The sequence below is a fragment of the Mus pahari genome, chromosome 22, assembly GCF_900095145.1.
Source record: "Mus pahari chromosome 22, PAHARI_EIJ_v1.1, whole genome shotgun sequence".
Lineage (NCBI taxonomy): Eukaryota > Metazoa > Chordata > Mammalia > Rodentia > Muridae > Mus > Mus pahari.
Window position 1 is genome coordinate 23,154,820 of NC_034611.1, and position 9,517 is coordinate 23,164,336.

General features: G+C 39.5%; 1 long non-coding RNA gene across 1 annotated transcript in view; it reads right to left on the reverse strand.

Moving 5' to 3' along the window:
* The window catches only part of LOC110338603, a 60,908-nt gene that overhangs the window by 48,719 nt on the left and 2,672 nt on the right, over positions 1–9,517 (reverse strand). Inside the window, exon 2 of the long non-coding RNA XR_002381304.1 lies at positions 4,346–4,539. This is a non-coding gene — a long non-coding RNA (uncharacterized LOC110338603). The remainder of the gene's footprint in view (positions 1–4,345; positions 4,540–9,517) is intronic.

The window sequence follows — 9,517 nt, forward strand, 5'->3', positions numbered from 1 at the left end:
TGTCTCTAGCTGCATATGTAGCAGAAGATGGTCTAATCAGCCATCATTGGGTAAAGAGGCCCCTTGGGCTTGCAAACTTTAGATGCCCCAGTACAGGGGAACGCCAGGGCCAAGAAGGAGGAGTGGGTGGGTAGGGGAGTGGGGGGTGGGGTATAGAGGACTTTGGGGATAGCATTTAAAATGTAAATGAAGTAAATACCTAGTAAAAATTGGAAAACACACACACACACACACACACACACACACGGGCACGCGCACACACACACACAAACACAAATTCCTAGGAAGAGTTACATCAGAATAGAACCAAGAAGTGACATGGCACTTTTTCTCACATCGGAAGCCAAAAACTGTGATGATTGATCATGATCCCATTAGTAATCACAAAGAACATACACTCCATTTACAAAGAATACATTTCATATCAAGGGCCTGCCTTTATTAGATCTAAAAATCCACTATCTCTAAGACACAAAGGATTCTCAGAATGTTGTTCACCACCTGTGTTGACAGTGTTTGACCAATAGTTTTGAAAAATGGTGAAATATGCAAACAACAACTAAATATTCTTCAAGGACGTCCTCACAAAAAGAACACCATATTTTCAAAGCTGAAACAGATGTGCAACTACTTGAGGCACAGCTCCTTGAGGCTTTTTCTGTACTGTGAGGTATCACCCAGATGTTGCTACCCAAAGGCCTTCAATGACTTGTGTCCTTTAACCACCGTAATACAAGAATGACTGGGTTCCTTAGTTCAGTGGGGCAGCACAAATGTAGCAGAAAATGCAATCGCACAGCATGGTGGCCAGGGACTTGACTCTGCTCTCACCTAGGTAATAAATGGATCATGTCACCTGACTAAGGATCAGTCTCCTGTGCTCCATTTATTTTGGCCATGTTCCATTGTCACATGGTTAGTCAAAAGGACAGAAATTAACTCAACCCTCAATCAGTTTGTCCTCCAGAAGCCCTTCAGTCTGTTTCTTAGGATTTAACTTCAGCAGGTCTATGCTGTACAAGCCTCCGCTAAAGGCTGTCTGTCCACCCTAATGTTTGGAAAAGGGCACTGCTGAGCTTCAGGAGTTTAAATTGTAGAGAAATGAACATCAAAATTTTCCCAAGATTGCTTCTTTTCAATATGCTTTACTAGTCAAGAATGTGAAAGGAGAAATGTATCAAAGGCAATGCTACCTACAAAGAAGAAAGGGAGTTGCTGCCAACATATGTTTCACAGCATAGCTCTACCCCCAGTTTTGAGAATCATTTCATGTGCCCTTGTTCTCTTCCTTGGCCTCAAGCCCAAACATCTTTGATGATACCTTCGCTATCTTCCAAGCTTGTCATTCAGACACAAAGACATGGTAAAGTACTAACATGAGACAGTGCCTCCTCATAACCAAGAACTCAAACCTACCAATATCATCAAGAATGAAAAAAAAAAAAACATTTATTTTTCTTTTTGGAAAAGCAATTGGAAGCACTGTGTGATCTCCCCCTGACCCATAAATATTCCTTTTTCTCATTTTATAAAGTGAATGAGGTGAGAAAGCAGATGCAGAAAAAAGAGAGACAGTGAGAGGGAGGAGTGTGGAGAATTTTTGGAGACTGGGAGAACAAAATATGAAGATTTAATGGTGTTAATGGATAGAGAGGGGATGTCACAGTAAAGGAGGAGCTGGTAGTTGTTAACAGGAGTTTTATAAGGGGTGTTCATCGGTGCTAATTCATTGAAATACATGTAGCTTTCTGGGGGATGAAAAGGTCAAGGTTAATGTCTATGTGTTAAGGTAGCCATATGTCACTGGTTTCTGACTAAAATAGCTACCTCAGTGGTTCCTGTATGTGTGAAAAGAATAGCTAGTGAGTAAAAGGAATACATTTGTAAATCTATTCTTCCTGAAGTTTTTGGGCAAACTTGGGATTTGATGACTTTGAATCTGGTTTTTCCAAATTTCCTTTCAGTATCCACAACTCCTCTTAGCTGTTGAAGAGGAAAAAACCCTTTCAGTCTCTTTAGGAAACATCTGCTGTCTTAGGCTTTTTCATGGGCAACAAAAGAGAGAACATAAACACCCATGTGGAAAGACCTCCAGAATAGCTTGAATTGTGCCTTCATATATGGAACATTTAGAATAGATTCTCATTACAGCTTCCTTGCATATTATTAATGCAAAAAAGCTAATAATTCTATAATTGGTTGAGTCCAAGTATCTTAGTGTTTCCATTGCTACGAAGAGACACCATGACTAAAGCAACTCTTAGAAAAGACGACATCTAATTGGGACTGGCTTATAGTTTCAGTGGTTCAATCCGTTATCATCAATGTGGGACACGTGGCAGCTTGCAAGCAGAAATGGTGCTAGAGAAGAAGCTGAGAGTTCTACATCTTAATCTGAAGGCAGCCAGAAAGAAAATTGTCCACAGGCACCTGTGAGGGAACTCTGTTCTGGACTAGACTGAGCTTGACTGTAGAACCTTAAAGCCTGCCTTCACAATGACATATTTCTTCTAACAAGGCATATTCCAACAAGGCTACATTTAGTCAAACAGGACAACCCCTCCTTATAGTTCCACTTTTCATTGGTCAACCATATTCAGACTACCCCACCAACTTTCCAAGGTCATATGAACTAAAAGTATTCTGTCCAGAAGGGACATCTAAAAGGGCAAGCAGGTCTGTGTGGTGGCTGAAGAAAGCAGATTCAATTGAGAAGACTGGAAGCTAATCTGCAGCATCACTGATGAAGCAAAAGCCACCCCACCTTCCTTACCTGCTTGTAGGTCACCTCTCCCCATTGGCCATCACTCTGCAAGTGAGCAACTACTAGGAGAGCCAAGAAGGAAGCGCAAATGCGGGAAGGAGCTGCCCATCCCTGTTTGCTGCTCACACTCAAAAGCCCAGATCATTATTGTAAAATGGTTTGTCTTTGAAAGAAGAACCTGAATATTCTAACTTCTGAATTTAGAGTGTCTTTTATAGCTTGATAAAGTAAAGTGTCCCTGAACAAAGACTCATGGAACTGCCAAATATTGGTTTTCAAAATTTTTAAAGTTCAATACTGGTAATAATGGTAGGACAGTGAAACTGCCAAGCAAAGTTTCCTTTTGAAAATATTCTATAGCTCCTCCATTGGGGGCCCTGTGTTCCATCCAATAGCTGACTGTGAGCATCCACTTCTGTGTTTGCCAGGCACTGGCATAGCCTCACGAAAGATAGCTATATAGGTGGAACTACAATACAAATTAACCAGTACCTCCCTAAGCTCATGTCTGTAGCTGCATATGTAGCAGAAGATGGCCTAGTAGGCCATCATTGGGAAGAGAGGTCCCTTGTTCTTGAAAACTTTAGATGCCCCAGTACAGGGGAACACCAGGGCCAAGAAGTGGAGGTGGGTGGGTAGGGGAGAAGGGTGGGGGGAAGGTATAGGGGATTTTCGGGACAGCATTTGAAATGTAAATGAAGAAAATACCTAATAAAAAATTTGGAAAAAATTTTTTAAAAAAAAAGAAAATACTTTACTGAACAGAATTAAATAAATTTTGCAGAGTCAAGAAGTTTTCAGGAGAAAAAACAAAGAAAGAAAAAGAAAAAGGAAAGAAAAAGAAAAAGAAAAAGAAAATATTTTATAAATTCTGCACATTTTGTTCAATGATATAGCAATCAAAAATGCTATAGCATGATAGAGGAGAATGTCACTAATGGCTCTAATGTCTTATTGGATCATTTTTTTATTTATTTGTTTATTTGCTCTTTTATTTTTGACAGTACAATGTAGTTGCATCATGACCCTGTTTTCTCTTCCCTCCAAAGCATCTTGTGTGCTTCTCCCTTCTGTCTTTCTTGAGAGAATGACATCCCAGAGGAGCTTGTGTAGTACTTTTCAATTACAAAGGTTTGAAACTGTATAGATTTTAAAACTGAAAAAAGTAAAAAGCCTGATGAGGACCAAGTCCAGACCTTGGGATTCCTTGGTGTCCAAGTGAGTGACCCGAGGCAAACCCCAGCTCCTAACTCAATGTCCCTAAAATGATTCCTGAACTCATATATTTCTAACAAGCTGTGGTTATGGTTCATGCATAATTTGGAAAAAAAAGTCTGGAATGCAAATCTGTCCTTTCCTTATACATTCAAAATTAAGCAATGTTCTAATTATGGCATATAAATTATTTTAATTATAGTATCAATGTTAGAATATAGCAACATGAATTTGTAAGTGTAGATAATGTAAGTAAAGAAAATTAAGCTTAACTGGGACATCAGAAATATTAAAACGTGCTGAGTGTTAAAATAAAAGCACATGTTTCTTTAAATATATTTACACTAAAAGATTAATTCCATATACATGTGCACATATGTCACTGTGTGTAAGTGGAGATTGGAGAGCACCATGAGGGAATTGAGTCTCTCCTTCTGTCATGTGGGTTTGAGGGGTCAAAATCAAGTTGTCAGGTTTAGTGGCAAGCTCCTTTCTATGCTGAGTCATCCTCCTTTCCCTCAAGTCCTTCAAAAAACAATCTGAGATAAGTTGAGGTTAGCCTGAAAGAGAGTGTTATAAATATGCTTAGGTTCTTCAAATCACAAGCATAAACAACTTAACAAAGGATAAGATGTGTATACAGGAACTATAATTTATTGTTGATAGCAAATTACAGATGACAAAAGTAAATGGACAGATATTATCATAAATAAGAAGAGTCATTACAGAAGAAATGGCCGTGTTCCCAAATTTATCTTCAAATTCATCAAAATCCTAGATAGCTTAAAAATATTTCCTTATTTTTATTTGTTAGAGACAGTCTCATTTAGCCTAGGCTAACCTCTAACACACCATGTAGCCGAGGCTTTCTTTGAAATCTTTTTTTTTTTTTCTTGCTTCTGCTCCTGAATTCTTGAATCACAGATGTGTACCACTATGCTCAGTTTATAAAAGTGCTGAGGACTGAACCCAGGGTCTTGTTCATCTTAGGCAAATACTCCACCAACTCTACCAACTGAGCTACATCCCCAGCCCTACCTCTTTTTTTCCCCTCAAGAGAGGGTTCCTCTTTGTAGCCTTGGCTGTCCTAGAACTTGTTCTGTAAGTCAAACTCAGTCTAGAAATCACAGCAATTCACCTGAGTGTTGGGATTAAAGGTATACAGTACCACTACCTAACTGTGAACTAAAATATCAAGCTGACTTTAAAACACATGTGGGAATTCAGACATGAATAATTTTCATTGTAACTTTTAAAATAACAAGATTGGATGACATAAACTGCTAATATCAAGAACTAATACTAACAGTGTAGCTTACACACAGGAATATCATATAGGCAAATAAAAGAATTAAGAGTTCATAAGTAAAGTCTTACATTTACACCAATTGATTTTCAATGAACATGAGAGTGCAGTTCAACAGGGAAAAGGATAGTATCTTAGTGAATTATATATCTATATGATAGGATAAAATAAAATAACAATGAACTCCATGTGTGCTCAAACAACATTAGCATTTCTGTTCACATAACGCTATGCATAGGAAAGACCCTACTGCTTAAAATAATGCACAGAACACCAAAAAATGGAAACAAAAAAACAAAACAAAAAACAAACAAACAAACGAACAAAAAAACCAACAAGTTGGACCTGAACAAAAACCGTCCTACATTCTGGGCAACTTTGACCATGCCATACTGTGCTACACAGGCTCTCAGTAGAGGAAAGTCATTAACAGTCTGAGTGACCTCTGTAAATTATAGCAATGATGTATTGGCAAGATGTGCCCCCTGGGGTAATGGTGGCTTACTGTTAGAGGGGAAACTAACCACTTTTCGGATTAAAGGCCCATTACAAAGGAAGGAATTCATACCTTACCCTAAACCTGGTCAAGTGCCTGTGGCTAAAAAGGTCAGAGGCCATACAGAGAAGCCTACTGCTATTGTTTTACTAAAGGGACATGTTGTTAAGCTGCCTACTACATACACATGGATTAGTGCTGCTCTCCATGTTGGTCAGAAAAGCTTCTTACGGCAGTAGGCTGTGTTCAATGCAAAGAACTATAATTGATCAATATACCAAAAATAATGGATTATAGAGTTTTCGGCCCTAAAGGGAACAACTACATAATCCATTCCAAGTCTCAAGGAATCTCATACGAATGAAAGTGGAAGGCCATAAGAGCCAGAAGATAGAAGACATACTATATAAAATAAATTCTTTGTGAGATGAGACAGCCATTGCACTTGTGAACTCATTGCTGTTGTACTTTCCTACACAAGACCTGATTTGGTAGCCAGCATTTCATAGTGCAAGGGACAGAGGCACACAAAGCCTCACCACTCCCCAAAGACTAATAACAGCTAATGGGTGCTCAGTTTAAAAGCTGTCGTTTTCTTCGGTGGTGTAACCACTGGTAAGTTACTCATGCTCCAGTAAATAACCTACACCCGTGTTCATGCAACAACTCTCAATGAACTGAATAAGTCACACACAAAAGAGATATGAAAGTAGGAGACGCTTTGTCAGGAGGAAAATTTTCAGTAGGAAGGGGATAAACAGAGATTGTTACTGGAGTTAGAAAGAGTAAAAATGTAGACACATATATAATGTATAGATATATATATGTATTTATGTTCAAGGTATTATTACTAAGAATATCCCAAACTGTAACCAGCACATATATCCATCAAATAGTTAATGAACAAAAGCTCACAAAATAAAATAATATTCAACTACTACTGTGTAGCTTAAAAATGCTATTCCAATTAAAAGTATTCAGACATGGGATACAATACACTCTGTGCCTTGGTTTATATGTGTTTAGAAAAACAAATTTATAAAGACTGAAATTAGATCAGTGGTTGTCTAGGGCTAGTGTTGAGAACAAGAGTCAATTGTAAATGGACACAAGAGGAATTCAGAAGGTTATGGCAAAGTTAGAAAACTGGATTATGGCGATGTGACATAACTAATTTACTGAAAATCTGAATTGGGGAAAATCTTCAGGGGTTAAGAATAAAATGTTGGAATCTTTTGTTTGTTTCTTTTTTCCAATAGAACATTTTTATTGATCATTTGGAAATTTCACATAATACACCCCAATCACACTCACTTCCCAGTCCTCTCAAGTCTGACCCTTGTGGTTACTAACCCCCACCCAGAAAGAAAAAGAAAAAAGAATGCAAAAGAATAACTATAACAAAATCACCACAAGCTTAATTTGTGTCACCCATATACACACTGGAGTATGGCCAAACTCCCAGTAACCAGTCCCTTAAAGAAAACTGAGCCCTTCCTCACCACATTTCTGCCAGGAGCCATTAACTAAGGAGAGCTACACATGAGCATCCTTATCGCAATTTTCAATAGCTTTTTTCCCAATGGCTTCCTGTCTAGGCTATTACTTTTGGAGTAGGAAGTACAGGGGTGAGGGTTGGGAATTAATGGTTGGTACAGGAACCTTCTACACCTCTCTTTCCCAAGTGTGAGTCTGCAGTCATTGCTACTACTGCCAAAGTAGCTCTGTGCCCTTTACAGTCAATGGGAGCATGGATCTGCACGTGGCCTCAAGTCTCGGCATTTGTCACAGACATTGGCATTGCCTCTGGTGGCAGTATAGAACACTGTTCTCAACATGGTCTCCAGAGCAAGGTCCATGGGTGCCAATGTAATGCCAGCAGCAGTCCAACATGATTTCAAGAGGCAGCATAGACCACCAACATCTGCATGAACGTAACTAGTAACACAGGCTATGGCTATCAACACAGCAGGACTGCAGACTCAACAGGGTCCTGTGGCAATACACACCATGAATACAGACATGACTTCATGACAGACAGCACATACAATTTTGACTTTTAAAGAAATTATTATGTCAATACTTCATCAAACTTTTGGTTAGCATATTAATTAATAGGGATATTAGCTGTCAAGTTAGACCAAAATAGTAGTCATAATTAACCAACAATTTGAACCCTGTGCTTTTCTGCCAAAGTCACTTGGATGCTTGCTCTGAGTTAATTTTCCACAACATTATCTGTGCTGCAGAGCAAGCATTGGTAATTCTTGCGATATACATTTATCATTGCCAAGATCCTCCTGGTCTTCTTGGGATAAGTGCAAAGGTGTAAATTATGGCTAAGTGTCGAATTGTACCAGGCTCTAGTAATCTCCACTGTGTCTTTGTACATCTTGAAGCAAGAGCTTGAATGACTTGTTTTGCATTTTTGTGAGGTAGAGATTCTCATATTAGGTGGTAGGTTTTTTGAAGTCTAGGCTGATTCCATGACAGGCTTCAAATTGGCAGTTAAGGAGACAAGGCCTAAATCTCTTTCCAAGAACTGGGCAATTCCATGAGAATCCAGGCCTCAGAAACTGCCACCTGGCCTGGGGCAAAGACAATGGGTCAGCAGCAGTTTCCAGACTTCCTCAGCCACTTCCTCAGCAACAGTTTCCAGACCTCCCCAGCAAGTTTCCAGCCCCAACACCCTGGTAATGGAATGTGCATAGAGATGGACCCAACAGGTTAACATAGGGATCACTTACTTCAGAATCCCCTAGTGTGCTTTAAACGGGCCTGCAAGCTCACTTGGTTGTCTCTCTGTCTTGATAATAGGAGACCTAAGCATGCTGGGCTTCTGCAGAAAAAAAAAAAAAAAAAAGAAGAAGAAGAAGAAGAAAAGAAAAAGAAGAAAAAAAAAAACACTCTTTGTATTTACCTACTATTTGAGTCAGGGGTATCATTCTTCAGCAAATCATGGAGAATCATAAAAATTCAGTTTATGGGGATGGCTACACAGATGACACCTAACACATGGCACCTGACCAGTGATTGTACATAGCATGTACCCATTCTGTAGAGAAAGAAGATGCTGTACATCATGGACAACTCTACAGAGACTGTATTTTGTAACAGAGTGATTAGAGGTAGGGGAGGCAGGCTTGGTGGTATCAAGGCAAAGGGATGTCTCCAGCTCCCTGGAAAGAGAAAATGAATTTATTTGAATAATTCTTAGTCTACAAGAAACTAAATCTTGTTACTCAGGTATAAACAGGAAGCACACCTGGAACATTTATGAATGAGCTTGATTGGCTAAGGCCAGCCAGTTCTATCCCTACCTGCTTTTACCAGATGGTAAGTTATTACATGACATTGAGGTCTTATACCATACCAACTTAAATGAATGGAACACCTTACTTTTCATATTTGTTTATATATCCTGAAAAGAAGTGAATCAATATTCTTGCTCAAACTCTGGTTTCAATTTCTCCATTCTTCTTCTGACAATTCAAATACTTGTCAGCTATACAAGGTGGAAGAAAAACTACCGATCTTGGTCCCAGTGCTCTGCCGGGGAAAGGGTGGACTAGAGAAGAGTCACAGCTTCTGGGAAGGAACCCGTGTCTGGTTCTGGTCATCCCGCGCCTCCCCCCCCCCCCAAGGAGGGGTGTTCGACTGGGACCAGTCCCCAGGTCTGACTAGGCATCCGGCGCCTTTCCCCGCCTGAGGAGGGGTGTTCAGCCAGGACCAGTCC